Here is a 24,687-nt window from a genome sequence, read left to right as displayed (position 1 = left end):
CATAATATAATTACATTTCTCCCTTCCTTTTTGTCCCAACAAGACCTCCCATGAGATACATTTCTTGTTCTCTTTCAAATTGTGGCCTCATTTTCATTAATTGTTATTGCGTGCATATATATTTAATATACATAATATATGTAATGTATTATATATAATATTTCCAGGGGATATATATACATATGTATGTATGTATGTATGTATATGTATATATATATAGAGAGAGGGGGGAGGGGGAAGAGAGAAAGAGAGAGTGTCACCCTAAAACACTCCCTCATCCTCATGCCTTTTCTTTTGGGAGCACAAATTATATATATATATTTTTTTTCCTCTATATAACATACTCTGTATAATGATACATGTAAGTATGTTTTCAGGGCTAACCATTTGGTATGGATAACCAATTGGTCTGCTCCTCTCTGAGGAAAACTATTTTTCGGACTCTCAGCATTGCTTAGTTGCTTGTATGAACTTTTTGTTTCTAGTTTTGGACTACTACAAATAATGCTATAAACATTCACACCCAGATTTTCATTGGGTAGATGCCTACAGGTACAATTGCTAAGTCATGTATAAATTTAACTTCTAAGAAATTATGTTATTGTTTATCTTTGATATTTTTAAAATTTATTTATGTACTTTATATTCTACTAACTGCCTCCATCCCCCTTCTCCTCTGAGTGGGTAGGGGGCCCCAACAGGCTCATCAAGTCTCTGCAGGGCTAGGCACATCCTCTCCCGCTAAGGCCAGACAGGGCAGCCCAGCTAGAAAAACATACCCCACAGACAGGCAACAGCTTTTGGGACAGCCCCCACTCCAGTTGCTCAAGACCCACATGAAGACCAAGCTGCACATACATCTGCTACACATGTGTAGGGAGGCCTAGGTCCAACCTGTATGTGTTCCATGGTTGGTGGTTCAGTCTCTGATGCTCCAAGGGTCCAGGTTAGTTGACTGTTGGTCTTCCTGTTGAGTTCCTATCCCCTTAGGGGCTGCAAGCCTTCCTCCTATTCTCTAAGAGTCCCTAAGATCCATCCACTGTTTCATTGTGGGTATCAGTATCTGTTTGAGTCATCTGCTGTATGGAGCCTCTCAGAGGACAGTCATGCTAGGTAGACTCCTATCTACAAGCATAACAGAGTATCATTAATAGTGACAGAGATTGGTGCTTGCCCATGGGATGGGTCTCAAGTGGGACTGGTTATTGGTTAGCCATTCCCTCAGCTTCTGCTCCATCCTCCGTGCCAGCATTTCTTGGAAACAGGATAACTTTTAGGTGGAAAGTTTTGTGGGAGGGTTAGTGTCCCTATTGCTTCCTGGGGTTCCTGCCTGGCTACAGGAGGTGACTTCTGCAGGTTCCACATCCCTGATGCTGTGAGTTACAGCTAAGGTCACCCCCATTGATTCTTGGGAGACTCCCTCATTCCAGGTCTCTGTCACATCTTGGAGATGCCCCACCCCCAAGCACACACATACTCCTGCCAATTGCGTATTTCCATTCATTCTCATGGCCATCTGGCCATTCCTCCTGTCCCTCCCACACATTTTAAAAATCACATTCTATATTCCCAGCAGCCTTGCAAAGTCATTTTCTTTTACTTTCTGCACGTGTTCTTCAATGCTTGACGTTAGTCTCTTTTTTATGAGCTAGATACGAAGTGAGTTTATAATAAGTAGCTGTTCTTTTGAATTTTATGTTAGTTTAAGATTTATTTACTTTTAATTATGTGTCAGGGGCACATGAGTATGGGCTAGGCATCATATGCTTTGGGGGCTAGAGACTCAGGCAGTTGTGAGCCACCCAGAACCCATTCTGGGAAACAAGTTTGGGTTCTCTGTAAGAGCAGTTAGGCACTTGCAGTCTCTAAGCCATCTCTCCAGCTTTCTTTTGAAATTTGAATTTGTACTTTTAAATAATGTTGAACATTATTTTTGTTTGTTTGTTTGTGTCTTAGTTAGGGTTTTATTGCTGTGAAGACACCATGAACAAGGCAAGTCTTATAAAAGACAACATTTAATTGGGGCTGGCTTACAGATTCAGAGGTTCAGTCTGGTATCATCTAGACAGGAGCATGGAACCATCCAGACAGACATGGTGCAGGAGGTGCTGAGAGTTCTACATCTTCATCAGAAGGCTCCTAGTGGAAGACTGACTTCCAGACAGCTGTGATTAGGGTATTATAGCCCATGCCCACTGTGATCACCTACTCCAACAAGGCCATGCCTCCTAATAGTGCCACTCCCTGGCCCAAGCATATATAAACCATTACAGTTTGTTGTTTGAAACAGGGTTTCCCTCTGTAGATCAGGGTAGCTTTGAACTCACAGATGGCCTGCCTCTGCCTCCTGAGCACTGGACTAAAGACATGTGCCACCACACCTGGCTATTGTTAAATAGTTTTTAAAATATTTTTAAGTTAGCAATATTATATTTTCTCTAGAACAAATCTCTTTTTAAAATTATTTGCCTATTCTAAGTTGAATTACCTTGCTAATGCATTATGAAAGTTTCTTATATACATACACTGATTTTTTTTTTGGACACAAGTTCTTTATCAAATTTGTAAATATTTTTCTTAGTCTTTAGCTTTTTTGTATTATTGATGTCTTTTAAAGGAAAAAAGGTTTTTGTATGTTTGTTGTTTAAGATAGGGTGTCTTAGGTTAGGGTTTTATTGCTATGAAGAGACACCATGACTACAGCAACTTTCATAAAGAAAACATTTAATTGGGGCTGGCTTACAGTTTGAAAGGTTTAGTCCATTATCATCATGGTGGGACATGGCAGCATCCAGGCAGACAGGGTGCTGGAGAAAGACTGAGAGTTCTACATCTTGATAGGCAGACAGCAGAAGGAGACTGGCCATATGCCACCCTGAGTGTCGCTTGAGCATAGAAAACCTCAAAACCTGTCCCCATGATGACACACTTCTTCCAACAATGTCATGCCTTCTAATAATGCCACTCACTATGGGTCAAACATTCAAACACATGAGTCTATGGGGGTCAGACCTATTCAAACCACCTCACAGGGTTTCCTTTTGTAGCCTTGACTGTCCTATGTGTGAGTGAGAGAGAGGCAGGCAGGCAGACACACACACACACACACACACACACACACACACACACACACAGAGCAGAGACAGAGAAGGGGGGGGGAGAGGGGGCACAGAAGCTCACATGAAGCTGCCCATGGAAATCAGACAGTTTAAGCTGTCTTATGTCGTAATTCTTCACCTTACAGACAGGTACTTTAAGGCTGTTGTGTGCCAGGGTTACTTGGGTACTTTGTTAATATCCAGAAGTGAAATGATTTGTCTTTAAATACAAAGCAGTCCTGTCACCCTGAAATACTGCAGTTTGAATAACACCGAATCCTTTGCAGTTTAGCATTATCATTTGGAAAGGTCTCAGAACTGGGAGACAAAGAAACTTACAGCATATCCTAGTTCTCTCAGGTCCTAGAGTTGGAGTTAGTTATGAGCGGCCTGCTGTGGGTGCTGAGAACTGAACTTGTATCCTCTGCAAGAGCAGTATATGTTTCTGACTGCTGAACCATCTCTCCAGGCCCTTACGTATTTTAATTGTAATTGTCTTTGTTTTTGATAATTTCATACATGTATACAATGAAATACAATGATATTCACACCTCCATTTCCGCCCTCCAATTCCTCATATACCACCACCAAAATGTCTCCCTTCTAATCCCATGTCTTCAAGTGCTGCCCTTTCTTGGTTTGGTTTGGTCTTACTTTGTTTTTGATAACCCACTAAGGATCAAATGTGCTTATCACACATGTTATAGGTCCATATTCCAGTTAGAAGGGATGGGAAAAATGGGAGGGGGTCATATCCCTTCCTTTGAAGGAAGTTTCACATCCCACTTTGTCTTAGGTTTCTGTTGCTAAGCAACTGGGGTTGGTAAGGGTTTATGTCATCTTTCACGTCCATGCAGTACTCCCCCACTTCGAGGAAGTCGGCAGGAACTGCAGCAGAGACCACAAGGCACATTGCCTCTCATGTTCAGCTTGTTTTCTTATATTACCCAGGACCTGGGCAGGGGTGACAACCACCCCCAGTAGCTTGTGTCCTCCCTGTCAGTTAGCAATCACAATACCTTCACACCTGCCTCCAGGAAAGCTGATGGGTACAGTCCAAAACTCACCGTGTACAGTTTAAGCTGTCTTATGTCGTAATTCTTCACCTTACAGACAGGTACTTTAAGGCTGTTGTGTGCCAGGGTTACTTGGGTACTTTGTTAATATCCAGAAGTGAAATGATTTGTCTTTAAATACAAAGCAGTCCTGTCACCCTGAAATACTGCAGTTTGAATAACACCGAATCCTTTGCAGTTTAGCATTATCATTTGGAAAGGTCTCAGAACTGGGAGACAAAGAAACTTACAGCATATCCTAGTTCTCTCAGTGGCGAGGACGATCTTTACTTTAAAGTAAGGGACTGAGGGCCATGTTGTTCTTCCCAGATCACCAGATGGGAGATGGTGCTGTCCACAGTGCATCTGGCCTTCACCCCTAATTCATCTTTCTGAAAGTGAAGTAGGCTAAGCTCTCAGATTCTTTCCAGTGCAGTCAAGCTGACAATCAAGATTGTCACAGAGATGTAGCATTTAAAAATCATTCCATCACTGTTCTCCTTTAAGACACAGAGATAATAAGTAGTCGCCAATGGGAGGGAGCACAGGAGTGTAAGGGGGAGGCAGGAGTGTTTGTTTCTGATGACATAGATGACTGGGTAGAACTTAGGAACTTGAACAAGGACCGACTTACAAGGAGCATCTAAGTCTTTTCCTTCTTCCAGTAGAATTGGGTTTTATTTGTAATCTGTGTAGATTCCTGCTTGTATATTTTATCAATATTAAATTGATCCTGTTATTGATCCCAATGCTGGAATTGTCACTCGTTTGCTTTCCTTATTGGAAGATAATTTAGTTTTAGACAAGCAAGGTATTGTAGCTCTGCTTTGGTTTAGAGATTTTCAAGGATTCTAAACTAATTGATAAGCCATAGATCTCTAAAGTTAAACTGATAATCCTTTACTTTAGAGTAAATAGTGAAGTACTCTTTAGTCAGCCAATTTTCATTTATGACCAAAGCAATGAAAACAGTGCAGGGTAGCCTAGACAGAGGGCACTGTGTCTGCAGGGCGGCCTACACAGTGGACTAGATGGAGGGCACTGTGTCTGCATAGTCTATAGATATGGAGTGCCCTGAGTCCTTGGTGTAGGGAGGGTTATCATACAGAAGGATGACCCTGTGTGGTATATCTTTTCCCATCAATCTGTTAGTAACTGCAGAAAATAAAAAGAAGGCTCCATTAATATTTAAATTTTTCTTACTTCCTGCAGTCATGTGGCAGAAATTCTGTGTGAAAGAGTGTATATGTTGGCCTCTTGCTAGAAGATGCTACCTGCCTCCTGGTTTAGATCTAAGCATAGATTTTTTTGACCATTAAAATAAGGTTTAGGATAAGAAAAAGCATCTTTTCTTAGACTGGTAACAGATTTGGTTTGCTTTGCTTTGCTTTGTTTGTGACTGGTCAAAGTTTGAACTATATTTGCTCAAACTACAGTGCAGTGCAGTGGGCTCTGGTTTATATATACACTGACAGCAAACATGGCAGACTGGTTGAAGTGGGGAAGACCGTAAGGTAACATGAAATTTCCTTCTCTTTGTAGGATTATATCAAAACCACTCTAGAAAGTTGGTCCTTTATTACATTTTCAAGGAGAGAAACATATTAAATAATTTATTAAAGACCTGTGTGGCAGCACCCCTGTTCAACTCTCTTTAAAGGTCAGCATTCTGGGGGTTGGGGATTTAGCTCAGTGGTAGAGCACTTGCCTAGCAAGCGCAAGGCCCTGGGTTCGGTCCCCAGCTCCGAAAAAAAAAAAAAAAAAAGGTCAAAGGGTCAGCATTCTGCAACAGTTTCTTGGTCTTGGGCACTTTTTAGGTGTGTGCATATCTGTGGTATATGTACACATGTGGAGGTCAGAGGATGACACTGAGCACTGTCTTACTCCCTTGAGACAGAGTCTCTCACTGAACCTTGAGTTAGGGTAACAGCCTTCAAGTCTTAGCGATTCCCCCAGCTCTGCCTCCCACAGAACTGGGGTTCGTGGCTACAGCGACATGCCTGCCTGGCTTTTTATATAGGTGCTGGGGATCTAAACTCAGATCCTCATGTCCATGTGGATAGTGCTCTTATGCATGGAACCATCTTCCAGACGCTGTTATTGTCTGACTATAACTTGGTGTTAGAACCTCAGAGAATTCAACACCTTTTTGTATTTTCCAAGTTGCGGTGACACAACTTTGAAATGACACAGAAGTAGCTAGAAAGCAAGATATATGCAATTAGAAGCAATATTTATTGCTTCTGGGTCAAGTTAGCAGACAGCTAAATGTCAGACACACATAGACTCTCTCTGTCTCCTCTTTTTCCCTCTTCCCTCTCTCTTTCTCTTCATTCCTGCCCCTCACACACTCTCTTTCAAACACACACACTCTCACACACTCACACAAACTATTTGTCACACATAGACACTCACATACACTCACACTCTCTTATACTCACACAGACTCACATACTCAGACACATACACACTCTTACACACACACACACACACACACACACAGTGCACCTGTACTTTTCTAATTCCATGCCTGAACTATCAATTCTTCTTTTAACTCAGTACCAGTGAGCTTACTCCAGTGTTCCCTATATTATAATTCCCCTGATGGCACTGTCTGGATCTATAACTTACTTGCTAAGTCTCCCTGGTTGTGCTAAATTACCATTCCTGCTGTCACTCTGAATTGTTTGGCTGTCTTCCCCACCCTGCTGTAAGTCTTCATGCCAGATTGTGCACTCCTATGCATGCTTTCTGCGTTCTGACTGGGCTCCTGCACACCCCTGCCAGACTGCCATTCTGTGCAAACGCTCCTGTCCTGCTTGCTGTGCTCCCTCCCAGCACACTGGACCATCTGTCCCCATGTTTCCCTTTCATATCATGGACCCAGCCCCTTCATCTAGGGTATTCAGACTTAAGTATATTGTTCAATCATCTATTTGTCAACCAAATCCTTGGAAACAAAGTTTCCTTAACTAATTTAGGGATTTTATACTTTTTAGTCACCCAGATTTTTTAAGCACACATGATGAAAGCAGAATTTAATTAATTCCCATGTTTTGAGTAGAGAGATAGCTCAGTTGATCAAGTGCCTGCAATAAAACTGTATGAACCTGAGTTTGATTCTCAGCACCCAAGTTTTAAAAAAGAAAGAAAAATAAATCCAGGCACTGCTTGGTGTATAGTTTTAATTCTGTGGTGTTGGAGAGACAGAACTACAAGGAACCCATTGTTTTTCCAGCTCTTAGTATAGCTGAATCAGATAGCTCGAAGTTCAATTAGAGACCCTGTCTTAAAAAAAAAATAAGGTAAAGAATGACTGAGAAATGCATGCAACTTCTGGTCTGTATATGCATCCGCACACATGCACATAGCATATGAACACGTGTACATGCACATACAAAGGTAATTGATTACTTCTGAGCTCTCATGAAAGTCCCTCAGTACAGTTTCTTTCCACAAAGTTTTTAGAATATTTTTTGGAATCTCAGTTTCTGTGTTATATGATTAAGTTGTTTTGAGAATATCTAGGTCTAGTCTTTGGCTTTCCAGATTAGAAATAACATACAAATACATACATACACATACTTATGAAGTCAAGGTTATGAAATTAGTTGCTTAATGAGGATTTTTGCTTAACCATTTATAAATAGTCTCTTAAACCATGCCTCAGAAAATTGTTAGCATTGAAAAAGTAAATGTGGAAAATGTAGAATTCTGATAGTTTTAGAATACATTTTTTAAATTAATGAGTTTATCATGTGAAATTTCCGTGTTTTGTTAGCTTCCCATATGAGTCATGGCACTAACATTTTTAATTCTATAAAATCTTGAGTCTGGGTAAGAAACAAGTCTTGATGAGCCCAGTTAACTGCCTTTTCAGTCTTTAAATTTAAATTTATCTTTTTCTCTTAGTGGAAAGTATCTCCAAAAATTAAGCCAACCAGTAGTTCTGGAAGGAGAATTGATGGGAGTCCAAGGAAATGATAGCTTTGAATGGGGAAGATTAAATTCAAGCATTCTTTAACTTGGCACATTCTGAAGCAGTTTTCACTTATGTTAATGAACCTAAATTACCATGCACTTTATAGAGACAACAAACTGCTTCTAAAAACTATCTTGGTATTACGTTAGCCAGTAACTATTTGCTCTTGGAAAGAGAAATAAAATTTTTGCTGAGAGTTAGGAAGTACAAGAATTTATCAGTTATTTCTATCCTGTGTTTATAGACCCACCCTTAGGCTCAAGAAGTTACTTGTACTCTTTTTGAGCATGACCTTGTACTGTATAGCTTAAATTGTATATTACAGTATAAGTGATATTTTTCCAAATATCACTTATAAGGACAGTTTTTATATAGATCAAGTTCTATGGTAATGAGAGATAGAGAAGGAGAGATGCCATGTTTTTTATATAAGATTAATTTTGAAACAGCAACATTATATTTAAATGCATATATGTATGTAAATACCCTGAGATAAGCATGATTATACTTCACGGACAGCAAAAGGGAAATCAGACTTTTGAGGGCTCCTCCATGGATTTCTTTCCATTTTTATCTTGGAAATTTCACAGTAGAGATTATGGTTAAGTATAAGAAGCCAGGTTGGGGATTTAGCTCAGTGGTAGAGTGCTTGCCTAGGAAGCGCAAGGCCCTGGGTTCGGTCCCCAGCTCCGGAAAAAAAAAAAAAGTATAAGAAGCCCATTTAGACCCCAACTGTACATTGAACACTCCTTCTTCCGTTAGTGTGCTAGATGCCATTTTGTTGAGTTGTGTTAGAAAGTAAAAAGGCTTTGTATGTACCAGAGCTCTACTGAGGAGAAGCTGGTACAGAGATCAGTTCTGACTGCAGCCTTAAATAGAAAACTGAACTGTGGAAATGTAAAGCAAAATTAATTATGTGTTTTTCTTTTCATCTTTCCCACACATTTCAAATGATGGCATTTATTTCAGGTTATCACTGAGATATTTAACCTTGAGCTAAAGGTTTGTTATACAAACTTCCATCAGAAATAATTTGACATGTATTCTAAAGCCTTTGGATATAAAGAAGGAAATGGATAATTATTAGTGATATCTGCCTTCTGCTTTTCAATGACAGTTGCTTAGGAAATACAGGTACACCTCACTGTCCAAGGAATTTGGTTAGTAATGCCATGTTTAGAGGCTTTACAAAAGTTCAAGTATATGTCTTTTGCAAAATTTGGTGGGCTTAGTGTAACTCTAGGTGTATCTGACAATCTCCACATAGTTTCTGGTAATAAATACAGTTAAGTAATATTTAAATGTTAAATCAGGGCTTTCTCTGCTCTTCTTCATCCACACTCAGTTTAACGAGCTCTTCTGTACTTTGCACACATTCTCTGTTTGGAGGAGGCTTGTGACATCACAGTGACTTGAGTGTCTTGTCATTTCACTGTTTCTTGTTGCAGGCATTCCCTGAAAATGGCATGTGATAGGTGAACTGTGAAAGAATAGACACCAGCAAACTAGGTCTCTCTATCTTAATCTTAATCTCTCTCTAAGAACATTCCATTCCCCAGGCGTGGGGCTTGCTGGAAAATGCTGCTGACCCATTGTGGGGCAGCTTCTGAGAACTGGACTTGCCAGGACGTGCCCAGTTCTTGGGAACAGAGATATTTGAAGACTGTCATGGAGTCAGTCAGTCTAGCCTTCTGACCACTTTGTATTAGCTTATATTTCCCCAATAATAGGGATCAAAAGACACCAAGGTCTCTTGCATGCTAGGCCAGTGTGCTACAGAACTACATCCTCAGTCCTACTGTTCCATTTTAAAACACTAGTGGCTTCCTAACAAAAAGGTTTTTTTTCTTCTTGGTTACTTTCCTTATTGTGTGACCAAGTACTTAACAAGAAGCAACTTAAGGCTGGAACATTTGCTTAGGCTCACAGGTAGAAGAAACACAGTCCATCAAGGCAAGGAAGGCATGCTAGCAGGAGTGTGAGATCCCTGGTCACTTCACAAACAGAAAAAGATGAATTCCACTGCCTTTCCACTTCCCTCCTCAGTCAGCCTGGGATCTCAGTCTAGTTCATTGTGCAGCCCACATTCAGCGTGAGCCTCCTCTCTTCAGTCAAACCTGTCTGGGAATGCTCCCAGACATTTCTGGGAGAGGGGTGCTTCATAGAAGATTTCAAACTCCAGTAAGTTGACAGTTAACCATCACACATTTTGTTTTGTGAGCTAAGGTTTCATGTAGCCCACACTGGCCTTGAACTTGCTGTATGGCTGAGGAGAAAGTTGAACACTTGGGCCTCCTGCTTCCACTTCCCAAGTACTGCAATTATAGGCATTTGTTACCAAGCCTGGTTCATCAGTTACTTAAACAAATTTTAAAGGATTTCTTTAATGTTTATGACTGCTTTGCTTGTATGTATACCTGTGTGCTATATATATGCTTGGTACCTGCAAAGGTCAAAAGAGGACATTAGATATTCTGGAACTGGAATTTCAAGTGTGAGTCACCATGTATGCTAGTAACAAAACCTATTTCCTCTGCTAGAGCAGCAAGTGTTCTTAACCACTGAGGCATTTCTCCAGTCCCAGGATTATTTTTAAAGAGAGTTCTGGGAAATAGGGGTGGTGGGATAAATGCTAGGTGTGGCTGAATGGGTAACATAGTTGCTGGCATGTGTCAAGACCTGGTTTTGATCCTCAACACCACAAAACAAACAAATGAGACTTCTAGTATTATTTGAGTACTGGTGAAGGAGGAAGGCAACGTCACTTCTGCCTGATAACTCCTGTAAGGCCCCTTCATGTCACAAATTGCTTCTCACATCCAGAATAGACATAAATATCTGGTAAGACTGTGCATCGCTTTTCTTCCAGAAAATGTGGTCACTGAACCACCAGCTGCTAGAATAGATTCACACTTTAATCACGTGACAGCAGCATAGGTTGGCTACACTTGGGTCCCAGCTCATTCCCTTTAGCTTCTCCACAGGTGCCCTACAGATTATCTAGCCTTTCCCACAGGCAGCTACAAGTCAGCAGAGCTGGTGGGCTCTCTTCCTTAGTTTCCTCCCTTACCTTCAGAAACTGTCTTTTGTTTTGTTTCGATAATAGGGAACATACATGTATTCCTTGACATGATTAATTGAGGCTCGCCACCCACATGTATGGATTGGGGTAGCACACTAATATGGATTTAGGGATTGGTGTTGAAAAGGCCCAGTTAGAAAATTACTATGAATTTAATCCACCTGCACTTGAATCTACACCAACTTTCTAATGAGCATAGAGGATATCAAAAATAATTTTAAATAGGATTGATTAAAACAAAAATCAAAGCATTCAGTATGGTGTACCAACTTAAGATATTACTGCTTCTTAACTTTTGCAAAGTGAAAAAGAATTAGAATTTTAATAATTTGCTTCCAGATTGAGATAACCAATATAGTCTCAGAATTTTTATTGCTTAATTTAAAAGCAGACTAAATGCCTTCTTTCTCTCTTGGAAGTGCAAAAAAATCCAAGAAAGAGATTTAAAAAACAATAAAAATTCCACAGCATCTATTGCCTTCTGGGAATGAAGAAAAAAAAAACCCTAGTATTATTTATATAAATTAGTGTGGTGTGGTGTAGAAACAGAAAGAAAAAGGTGTAAGAAATAAAACACAAAGAAATGCATTCTCAGTGTACTTCTACAGAAGCTGCTGCATCTGAGAACTGATGGGTCCCAGTCCCAGGAGGTAAATCACCCTTGCTTTACGCTGTAAATCATTTGCTCATTTATGCTCTCATGCGGTTTTTTCTTTTCTTTTTTTTCTTTTTCCAGAAAGCTGTGACAGAAAGAAAATAGATTGTTTCAGCTTGCCTCTTCTTAAGACTTTATGGAATTTTAAGCAACTTTCTCCCAGAATTAAATTCCTTGCTTACCCACTTCAGAGACTATTTGACCTTCTTTATTCTAGCTTGCCTGAAAAAAATCAGAGTGAAGGTGGTCATATATATTTTTATGCCATATATTGACAAGGATCTGAGTTTCATTATCTTCTGGTTAGGAATTAAAATAACTATGCCCATCCTTGGGTTGAGTAGCTCAGACAGTTGTATATAGATTCATTCTCTCTCTCTCTCTCTCTCTCTCTCTCTCTCTCTCTCTCTCTCTCACACACACACACACACACACACACACACACACACACACACACACTCACACAATGTTTTATAAAAGAATAAATTATGCAGTGTGGCTAGGACAGGAATTGTTTGTCCCTAAATTCTTTGACTACATATTCTTGTTGGTAAAAATGTTAATTTTACTTCATACTTTCAGTATATGTATTCATTTCATAATAAATTATGATCTCCATATATAATACTATACTATAATACTCTACTATAATAAAATAGGCACTAATAAATCCATGTTTGAAATATGGGATAAAAACTTCACCGGACAAATGGCCATGATCACTTTTGCATTTTGCAAACTATGACATGAAGAAAGTACAGATCAGAATTCAGTGGACCACCAGACCCTGGCCATGTACTTTTGCTAAGTACAGCGGAAAGCAACTGAAAAGTATTAGGGAACACAATAACTTATTTGCCTATGAAAAATTGCAATGAAAATATTTTTCCCTCCATCTTTATTAACTTGGGTATTTCTTATTTAAATTTCGATTGTTATTCCCTTTCCCAGTTTCCAGGCCAACGTCCCCCTAACCCTTCCCCTTCTTCCCCCCATTACCGTCCTCCCCCAACAATCATGTTCACTGGGGGTTCAGTCTTGGCAAGACCAAGGGCTTCCCCTTCCACTGGTGCTTTTACTAGACTATTCATTGCTACCTATGCAGTTTGGAGCCCAGGGTCAGTCCATGTATAGTCTTTGGGTAGTGGCTTAGTCCCTGGAAACTCTGGTTAGTTGGCATTGTTGTTCATATGGGGTCTCAAGCCCCTTCAAGCTCTTTCAGTCCTTTCTCTGATTCCTTCAATGGGGAATTGTTCAGTGGATTGCTGCTGGCATTCACTTATGTATTTGCCATATTATGGCTGTGTCTCTCAGGAGAGATCTACATCTGGTTCCTGTCAGCCTGCACTTCTTTGCTTCATCCATCTTATCTACTTTGGTGGCTGTATATGTATGGGCCACATGTGGGGCAGGCTCTGAATGGATGTTCCTTCAGCCTCTGTTCTAAACTTTGCCTCCCTATTCCCTCCTAAGGGTATTCTTGTTCCCCTTTTAAAGAAGGAGTGAAGCATTCTCATTTTGGTCATCCTTCTTGAGTTTCATGTGTTCTGTTCATCTAGGGTAATTCAAGCATTTGGGCTAATATCCACTGATCAATGAGTGCATACCATGTGTGTTTTTCTGTGATTGGGTTACCTCACTCAGGATGATATTTTCCAGTTCCACCATTTGCCTATGAATTTCATAAAGTCATTGTTTTTGATAGTGAAGTAGTATTCCATTGTGTAGATGTACCACATTCTGTATCCATTCCTCTGTTGAAGGGCATCTGGGTTCTTACCAGCTTCTGGCTATTATAAATAAGGCTGCTATGAACATAGTGGAGCATGTGTCTTTGTTATTTGTTGGAGCATCTTTTGAGTATATGCCCAAGAGAGGTATAGCTGGGTCCTCAGGTAGTGCAATGTCCAATTTTCTGAGGAACCTCCAGAATGGTTGTACCAGTCTGCAATCCCACCAACAATGGAGGAGTGTTCCTCTTTCTCCACATCCTCGCCAGCATCTGCTGTCACTAGGGTTTTTGATCTTAGCCATTCTGACTGGTCTGAGGTGGAATCTCAGGGTTGTTTTGATTTGCATTTCTCTTATGACTAAAGATGTTGAACATTTCTTTAGGTGCTTCTCAGCCATTCGGCATTCCTCAGCTGTGAATTCTTTGTTTAGCTCTGAACCCCATCTTTTAATAGGGAAAATATTTTTAGAAGAGTGCCAAGGCACCAAGACTAGTTTGGGGGTTATGCAGTAGTCCTGAGGAGAGAAACAAGGTGTTGAACTGGTACCCTGCCAGTGAGACTTAGAGAGAGAAGCAAGCATAAGCTCTCACATATTGAGTACTAGTGAAGGAGGAAGGCAAGGTCACTTCTGAGTGACTGACATGAGCTTCCAGAGAGAAGCTGAACAGTAGGAAAGGGCATGCTTGACAGTAGGAGTGGGGAGTGAGTAAGGTTTACAGTTTCTCATATGGGAACCACCCAAATGCTTTTTAGCCTTTGGACATGTGGTTCCGTACAGCAGACACTCTAAACCAGTCTTTTAGATAGGGTTACTACTGCTATGATCAAACACGATGACCCAATCAAGTTGGGGAGGAAAGGGTTTATTTGGCTTACACTTCCACATCACTGTTCATCACTTAAGGACGTCAGGAAAGGAATTCAAGCAGGGCAGGAACCTGGAGGCAGGAGCTGATGCAGAGGCCATGGAAGGGTACTGCTTACTGGCTTGCTCATCATGGCTTGCTCAGGCTGCCTTCTTATAGAATCCATGAATTAGCCCAGGATTGGCACCACCCACAATGGACTGGACCCTCCCCCATTAATGACTAATTAAGAGAATGTCCTACACTCTAATGGAGGCATTTTCTCAATTGAAGTTCCCTCATTACAGAGGACTCTAGTTTCTGTCAAGTTGACATCAAACTAGTCTGTGCAATCACAAACTATAAATCTGGATTTTTTAACATACAGATAATACAGAAATTCATTTACTTCCAGAATTATTTATTGATAAGAAATAATTCTAATAATAATAATAATAATAATAATAATAATAATAATAATAATAATTCAGGTAAGCAGATCTAGATGTAGCTTCAGGATCAGAAACAGGGCAAAGAAAATTGAAGTCAATATTTCAGGAGGTCTCATAGACACTTTAAGTATGCTACATTCTGTAAAGAACAATAAACACCCCAAAATGGCCCACATACAGTTAAAATAATGGGTTCAGGAATCTGTCACAGGTGTGTGTCTTTGGGCATGAGTAATTAGGAAAACTGATATTTCAGGAGAGAGGGAAGCAAGTTCAGCGCCATAGGTTGTTACTGTGGATTCAAGAGGAGACACTTTGCAGGTTGGCTGCTGTAGCCTTGTGAGTTAGAAGAAACGAGTGCATCCCTTTTCTCTACACTCTTACATCATTGTGATCTATAAGTGTTAGAGGTTGGCTAACAGTCTTTTATTGGCTCTGATGGTTTGTTAATTTTATTTTTTAATCTTATAGATAAAATATCATTGACTAATGTCCTGTTTCTCTTATTGTTAAAAGCATACAGAGTCAAAGTAGTTTATGTTGCTGTCTAATATGAAGGGGACCAAGGTGAAACTATAGGACAAGATGTCTTCTTGGACATTTCTTGGCTCCTGTCCTTTTTCTCTCTAATCCTTTAATTTACAAACTGTTGAAAGCTGACGGTTATAACTCTAGTAACCAATGACCCACTTTGTATCCAGATTGATAAATTCTTAAAGAAATCGCTAAGACCCTATCTTAGAAACCTTCTCAGGTCCTTCAAAATATATTTTATGTCTATTCTCTTCATCCAGTGATTAATATATGAAATGGAATGGATTATTTAATCCTAGAACCCAGAATATTTGCTTTAAAAATATTGACCTGGGCCTGTGGTGGTTTGAATGAGAATGGCCCACGTAAGCTCATATGTTTGACTGTTTAGTTACAGTGGAGTGCAACTCTTCGAAAGGACTAAAACAGCAGCTCTCAACCTGTGGATCATTTGGGGGTTGAATGACTCTTTCACAGGGGTCACATATCAGATATCCTGTATATCAGATATTTACATCATTACTCATAATAGCAAAATTAGTTATGAAGTAGCAGTGAAAATAATTTATAATTAGAGATTGTGACAACATGAGGAACTGTATTAAAGGGTCATAGCATTTAGGAAGGTTGAGAACCACTAGATTAGAAGGATTAGGAGATGTGACTTTGTTAGAAAAACTGTATCCACTGGGGATGAACTTTGATGATTCAAAAACCCATGCCAGGCTCAGTGAGTCTCTCTCTGCTCTGCCTTTGGGTCAGGATATGGCTTCCAGCTACTGTTCTAGTGCCATTCTCCTGCCATCCTCCTGCCATGCTACCAGTCATGATGGTATCCTCTGAAACTGTAAGCAAGCCCCTAGTTAAATCCTTCTTTCATACGAACTGCCTTTGTCATGGTGTCTCTTCACCAGCAGTAGGACAGTGACTAGGAAAGGGTCCTATCAGCTTTCTACTTTAATTTACTAAGCAGGGATTAATATCACCATTTTACGTACATTAATAATTTTTAAATTATTTTAATATTGGAAGGTACCGTGGCTTGAATTTAGGCCTTCATTCATTCTAGGCTAGCACTCTGCTATTGAGATGTATTAGATTTTTTATTTGAGACAGGGTCTCACTAAGTTGTTTAGGCAGACTTTCAACTCTGTGGCTCAGGAACGTCTTGGATCTGTAATTTAGGCCTGTGCCACCAAGTCTGGTTTGATATGTTTTTAAAAACTATCTTTGAATTATAAAAGAAATAGATTTCTCAAGCTTTCTGTAAATAGCTTTTACAAATGATTGGCCCAATGTTACTTTTTAAACAATTTACTTTATTTTATTAATATGAATACTTTACATACATGTATGTATGTTTGTCACGTGTATTGCTTGGTACTTGTAGAGACAAGGAGAAGGCATCAGATCCCCTGGAATTAGACTTATAGATGCTTGTAAGCTACATGTGGATTCTGGGAACTGAGCCCAGGTCCTGTGCAAGAGTAGCAAGTGCTCTCAATCTCCGAAGCGTCTCTGCGTCCCTCAGTGCTGCTTTTGAGCACAGGAGAAATTGTATCTTCTCACTGAAGAAGGAAGTATTCCCAAAACAAGCGTAGTGAGAATCCTCTTCACTGAGCTGCCCCTCCCTCACTGCTGTTCACAGGACCAATCCCCTCTTGCTCTGTCTTGTACCTATTGATTATCTGTTGATGTGTGGTAACTGGACACATGTGGCCTTCTGTCTAGTCCTTAAGCCTCCCAAGTAGCCCTGTCTTATGTTGTAGGTAGAAGAGGAAAGGTACAGAGGTGGGCTGCTGAGGACTTCTGTCTGTCCATTTCTGACCGTTCACTGGCTGCATAGCCTGCTGTGTGCTGCCTCTTCTCATTGTTCTCTCATGTAAATTCTGAATAACTTTCCTCAGAGTCCTGAAGAGGCTTGAGTGCTGCATTTCTAAGTTACCACTCTAAAGCTATTAGGAAAAGTTTTGACCTGAAATAATCCCATACATTTTTTAAATGCCAGTTACTACTGGTCAAAAACAACAGAACAAGTGGCTAGCATGATAGTTTAGCATTTAAAGGCACTTTTGGTACCCAGGACCCACTTGGTGGAAAGAAGGAATAAAACAGTTCCTGCAAGTTTTTCTTTGATCTTAGACATGAGGCTTCCTTCCATCTCTCTCTCAAAATGAACCAGGAAAATAAAGATAACTTTTAAAAGAAAAGGAAAGAGCTGGACATGGTAACATTCATGTGTCATCCCAGAATCTCATGGGTAAAGGCCGTCGTTGGTCACATCGTGAGTTTGAATATGGCCTGAAGTACACAGTGAGCCCCTATCTCTAACACACACAGCCAGCAGAGGGAACCGGGTACCAGAATGCCATACTGAAAACCTTGCAGGCATCCTTTATCGATGGCAGGTTAGCTAAGTAATCCGCAGTGCAGATCCCATGTTGATCGTAGACCACTCGGACCTGCCAGTCCCAGTTTGAAAATACCCTGCTTGTTACAGTGAGAAGAGGGTATTGCTGACATTCATAAGTGAGGTCCATGGAGCCAGGGATGCCTGGGAGTTGGAGGGAATATGCACACAGCCCATCCCACTTGCATGTAAGTCAGAGGTAGAGTGCTTGCCGAGCATGGGCAAGACCTTGCATCTGGCCCTCAGCATCTATGGGTGTAAACAAAAGATTGTGTCATTTACATTGTGTATCGTGTGTTATTTTTTTCTGTCTGTTAATATTTTTCTTTAAGTTAACATAACAGATACATTTTGTTACTGAAGAATTCTGTTGTTGGGGCTGAAGAGCGTGCTGGTTGCTCTTCCAGAGGACCTGTGTTGGATTCCCAGAGTCAAGACAGAAGCTCCCAACTGTAACTCTATTCCAGAAGATCAAGGCGCCTTCAGGAGTTGAGGGCACCAGACACGTGTGATACATAGTTGTACATGCAGGCAAAACACCCATTACACAGAATAAAATAAATAAAATAAAAAGAATTTGGTTATCCAGTTAGTAACTAACCCAAATTTAAGATCTGTGATGTTGGGAAACAGTTGAATTCCTAAACATGCAAAGATTGATTGCATTTGTCAATGGAGAAATTTAACTAAATCATAATTGTAAGACAGATACATATTTAAACATTTTTCAACTGTGCAATGAGTGTGCTAATGTGCATACCCACCACACTGATATGGAAGTCAGAGGACAGCATTTTAGAGTCAGTCATTTATGGGGCCTCTGGGACTTGAACTTAGGTTTCTAGGCTTACATAGCACTTTTATACACCGGGCCATCTCACTGGCTTAAAAATATTTAGTTCAAAATAATATTTGTAAAATTTAGGCCAGCTAATGATTCAGAAATTTGGACTAGTGAATAACTTGGTAGGTAAAGATGTTTACCACTAAGGCTGACAAACTGAGTTTGATCCCTGGGACCCACACATGGTATAAGGGATGAACCAGCTCCCACATGTTGTCCTTTGTCCCCACAAACACTGTGGAACACATGTGCATGCACACACACACACACACACACACAGACTCTCTCTCTCTCTCTCTCTCTCTCTCTCTCTCTCTCTCTCTCTAAATAAATAAATAAACTGTAGTATAATCTATAAGAGCTACAATGCATGTGAAATGAATATTAATAAGTATTCAAATAGATAATAAAGCAAAAAGGTAAAATAAGGTGATACCTTTCATTAGTAAATTCAATACCATTACAGCAAGTTTGTTTGGAATGAATAGAAAACAGTCAAACTATTTGACTACACCTAAAAATGAGAAATATACTCTTTCTGCTGTACCTCATATACTGTGGGTACCCAACACCCATGTTTGTGCATTTGGAGCTCACAGGCTGACCTTACATGCCTCATCTGTTACTTTATTTATTTATTTATTTATTTATTTATTTATTTATTTATTTATTTGAAATAGCATCTCTCACTGGACCTGGAGCTCGCTGATTGGCTAAACAGGCTGTCTTAGTACGGCTCCAGGATCCTCCTGACAGATTGTTGCCACCACACCTGGCCTTTATTTCTTTGTTATTCTTCTTAAGTAAGTGTTGGCCATACAGGCTCAAGTCTCATTCTTATGCAACAGGCACTTTACCTACTGATCGTCTGTACAGCCCTAGGAAATACACTGTTTAAATGGGGGGGCAGAGACAGAGACAGAGACAGAGACAGACAGACTGTAGAGCGTGAAGAAAGCTGAGTGTACATATTAAACATTCCTAATCTGGATTGCTCCAAAATTTGAAGTATTTTGAATACCGACTACCAGAAGTAGAAAATTCCATACCTGGTTTCATATGAGAGGTCTCAGTGAAAACACAAGTACAGGGTTTTTGTGGAGAGAGTTTAGAGTACTAACTGTAAAATCATGAGGACCTTAGTGCCCACTTAGTGCCTCAGATCTTAGTGCCCACTTAAAAGCTGGGCATGGTTGTACACCCACCTGTAATCTTAGCACACTAGGAGTGGACACAGGAGGATGTGCTGGTCTTCTGTCTGACCACCAGTTTAATTCCAGGTTCAGTCAGAGACACTATCTCAAAGGAATAAGGCTGAAAGTGACAGAACGAGTCACCTGATAACCTCGTGCCTTCACAAGTACGTGCACAAGTGCGCGAGCACACATGCACACGCACATGCTGGCACAGAACCCTCCACATGCACTATACGTGTTTAAATCACCTTCTAGTTGTTATATAAGGTGTATGTGAAACATAAATGAATTCAGTGATTACATTTAGATCCTGGCTCCAAGGTACCTTCCATGTTTGCAAATCTCTAGATTTCAAAATCCCCAGCATTCCTCAGCCTGCACATTTCCTGTAAGGAACACACAAACTGTATTCTTCCTCTCCAGCATCTGACTGAGGCTGGCATGACTGATATGGAGGGAAAGTAAGACAGCTGTGTACTGACTGCACTTCCCTCTGCCTTACACTTATTAGACTCTGTTATTTCCTGATTACGACAGAATATGACACAGTCTGAGCAGTAAGTGGCAGGTGAGGGCATTAGTACCAGCAGTGGAGGTAATAAAGGTTCCTGGCCAATTTTGAATTGATATCCACTAGGCAGCAGTATCTGGAAATAAATGAAAAGAACCCATTTGATTTAGTGCAGTGTTCTTCAAAATACTGGTCATCATAGCGTTTTAGAGGGGTGTTTCTCAACCTGTAGGTTGTGATCCCCAAAGGGGGTCACATATCAGATATTATGCATATCAGGTATTTACATTATGATTGGTAAGAGTAGCAAAATCACAGTTATGAAATAATAATGAAATAATTTTATGGTTGGGGTCACCACAACGCAAGGAACTGTTTTTTTTTTTTTTAATTAACTTGAGTATTTCTTATATACATTTCAAGTGTTATTCCCTTTCCCGGTTTCCGGGCAAACATCCCCCTCCCCCCTCCCCTTCCTTATGGGTGTTCCCCTCCCAACCCTCCCCCCATTACCGCCCTCCCCCCAAAAGTCTAGTTCACTGGGGGTTCAGTCTTAACAGGACCCAGGGCTTCCCCTTCCACTGGTGCTGCAAGGAACTGTTTTAAAGTGTTGCAGCCTTTGCAAGGTTGAGAGCCACTCTTTTAGAAAGTGTGAAAGACATTTTAAAAATGGAATGCAGGGAAACCATAATAAAAATGCCTGTGGATATTCCCAGTTCCTTAGCAAGACCCGGATACAACTTTAGAAATACCATAGCTAGTGTGATGAATGATGTGAAAGAGGAAGCCCAAAGGGACCACAGGAATTTGCACTTGAGCTGGAGCCACATAACCTTTAACTGTCATTTACTCTGTCTAGTTTCATACCCTGGCATTTGTAACATGAGGTATAACCGTTTCTAGTATATTTTATAATGATGCTCTTTCAGACAATTACACAAAGAGGAGGGATGGGTTTTCTTTTTCCAAGTTTTAAGTAACATACACAGTAATGAGCTTAATTTTGGAATGTTCATACAGTTGTGTTATTCTTGCTTTTAGCAAACATATACTCTACCAACTTGTGTTTGTAAACATTTAATGGTACAACTAATAGCACGCATTATTTATAATATACTGTTTTAGTTCCCTCTTGATACCACGGTAAATAAGTTAAGCAATTATAAGGACATGTATATTACAGATTTGTAGGTTAGAAGAAAACATGGGTCTCACTAATTCAAAATGAAGGTGTTCTTGGGACTGTGTTCCTTCAGGGAGGCCATTTCCTTGCTTTTCTAGAATGTAAAGGCTGCTCACTTTCCTTTACTGGGGCGAATTCTGCTTCCCAATACCAGACGCAGCAGTAGAGTAGCCCTTTGGCAGTAGTCACATCTCAGTGAAGTTGGAAAAATTCTCCTTTAATGATTCATGTAATTACACAGGGCCTACCCAGTAATCTAAAATATTTCCATCTCAGAGTCCTTATTTAGGCTTAGTCACATTTAAAAATCTCTTTGCACTGTACTGTAAAACAACATATTTACAGATTCTGGGATGAGCCTGCAGGCGGCTTTGGGTAACAATTTTTCTACTTTGACTTCTGTTTCTAAGTTGATTGTTTTCTTTTAAAATAAGTCTATTTTTTAAAGTTGATTAAGAGGAAAAGCAGTAAATAAAATGTGTATGAATGTGGCAAAAAAAAAAATGGTGGGGTCAGCATCAGTCATCCTGCGAAGCATTTCACCTGGGCGGGGCCGCTCCCCACATAGCACGGGAGTTGGGGGAGGGGGGTCCAGAACAGGCCAGGGGATTGTTTGGCTGCATCAGAACTTTGCCACATTTGTTCAGCTTCATCATCCTAAAAGTAAGGCCGATGGGTGGCTAGACGGTCTCTAAATGTCCCTCCAGTTCTGTTTAACTACTGTGAAAATGGATGTTATTACACGAGTTTCTGTGTCAGGCCTAAGTACTGGGAGACATGTCTCTAACATGGATGATTCAAAACATGGATTCTGTCTACAGATGCTGTCCTCCCAGAGTGCAGCTGGCATCTGGCAGTCAGCTCTTAGCTGGATGTGTGTACACAGTTGCTGCTGTGGCCCTGCCAGAGCTGGAATCCAGTTTTACTTTCCTATTTGTGTAATTAAAATTCTTAAAATATAGCTTGGAAAATTAAATTCGAGATCTTGATAGGCAAACCCTATGCCTCAGAGCTGTATCTCCAGCCTTTTTAGAGTGCCTTTTGAATAGAGTGCTTGCTGTCAGCTGTACTCATTCCCCGAACTCAGCCAGACAGGAAGTTCTGGAAAGGCAGTGAAGGAACACACACCACAACCATTCAGCCCCGAAAGGAGGCTGAAAGGAGGTTCTTAATAAATACATTCTTCAAGTGAGGACCTCCATTAATCCATTTTACTTAAGGGGAGAAACATATGGTTGAGACAATAGATTCTTTTAATTTTATTTAATTGACCTTTTGTTCTTTTAATGAAAACTACATACTGAAGAGCTAAAATTTGCAAATTTCCATATTCTATTTCCTAAACAACATAATTGTATGATGTATTCTTGAAGTGTAACATGAGAATGCGAAGACTCTATTCTCTTGATTACCTCACATATCCCAAGAGCCTCACATGAGCCCTGCTGACTCTTTCCCATTCGTCCCCACCCCCCTTTGCATTGTGCCAATTACAGGTGGATGTTTGGTATCGCCCCACAGCACAAGATAAATAAGCTTCAAAGGTTTCCTAGCAACACATTGCTCTGGGAACCTGTTCTGTTTCCCTGAAGAAAATGAAGCCAAACATGTTAGTGTCTGAGCCAGATGGGGAAAGGATTCACTTCCTGAGGGTGTTTAGTGCAGTTTAAAAATATATTATATTTGAAATTATATATTAAATGCCTTTTGACTTTTTTCCACATTAAAATGAAACTCTTCATATAAACAGTAAGCTTCAGTTTTCCATGTCAAATACATGTTAATAGCCTGAAGAGTTTTCAATGAATAAGCTTGCTATAAGTTATGGTTAATGGGTCAACTGTAGAACTGTATATAAAATGCGTTCACATGGGGCTGATGCTTCACCTAGTCCCTGGTGGTATAGTAGTCCAACTGCAAAACATGAAAGACTTCTGATCCACCAAGAATGCTGCTGGATTCTACTTCCCTTCATAGTTCTCTTCCTGCCTTTTCCCCCATTCCCTGTATTCTAGGTTCACTGCTGAAAACCGGATTTTTCCCCCTGCTTTTCCATAGCTCAGGGCAGTCTCAGCACCAGTGATATGTTACTTGGTCTTCAGAATCTGTTTTCAATTTTCTGAATGAATGATTAGCATATAGAAAACCAAAAGGAAAACATGTTGGGGGGGGCATCAAAATGAAGAAGAAATGTTTTCTATGACAGACAGATGGCACTTTGCTTTCTGTTCAGTCTAGTTGGTCACAGTGTGCTAGGGAAAGTCACTGTTGATGGGCTAAGTCTCATGACAAGATTCAGCAGTGGCTTTGCAGTTCAGTCACACCCTGGAGGATATCCTTCCTTGATTGACTGGAAGGGATTTCCCCATGAGCCAGGTGAACGTTCCTATAATGGGGTTATTGAATAGTTTGCTGTGTGTATCAGATTCGGACCATGTTTGTGGAAATTCCTAGTTGTGGTCCCAAGCAGATCTCTGCAGTGCATTGCCGTGTTCTTGCTGGTGAGTGCCAGGGTAATGAGGAAGAAAGAGCAAAGTCTGCCTCTGTTTACTTAACAAACCTGGCCCGACTGTGGGAAATTGACATTAGCCTCGCTCCAGAAAAGCCTATTTTCATGTGAGTTTTCTTTAGCCCTTCTATTTTCTAAATGTTGTATGGTGAACTTAATAGGAAGCACCTTGAGTCTTAGGATAAGCCCAAGCCTTTCATAAGTATGGTGTCTACAAAGGGATAGACTTATCTGCATGCTTACAGCCTTTAAAACAACCCAGAATAACCTTTTCTTCAAGTCTCCTTAAGATTTAGAATTAAGGGAATTATGATGTTTGAAGAATTCTATAAGGCTTAGATATAGGTCACTGGTGGAACACTCCTAGCACATGTAACCCAGTACCACTAAAAAAATAGGTAATCTTTACTATACAATGATGAAAATAGACTTGATCTATCACATGGAACAGAATAGAGTCCATACATTAATTTTTACTGAGTAAGTTTTTATTAAAAATTTCTACTGACCAAGCAGTGTTTTAGATGCATTATCTATTTTATAATTTAATTCTCCTAATAACCTTTACCAGGTAGAGATTTATAAGTGGATAAACTGT

The 24,687-nt window shown here is 40.2% G+C and overlaps 1 protein-coding gene across 5 annotated transcripts in view; it reads left to right on the top strand.

The window, feature by feature from the left end:
- Window positions 1-24,687, top strand: part of Rabgap1l (RAB GTPase activating protein 1 like) — a 558,252-nt gene that overhangs the window by 503,540 nt on the left and 30,025 nt on the right. The window lies entirely within an intron of this gene.

This window comes from Rattus rattus, chromosome 10 (assembly GCF_011064425.1).
Source record: "Rattus rattus isolate New Zealand chromosome 10, Rrattus_CSIRO_v1, whole genome shotgun sequence".
Classification (NCBI taxonomy): domain Eukaryota; kingdom Metazoa; phylum Chordata; class Mammalia; order Rodentia; family Muridae; genus Rattus; species Rattus rattus.
The sequence above is the reverse complement of the archived record's forward strand: the minus strand, read 5'-3'. Positions and strand labels throughout refer to the sequence as shown.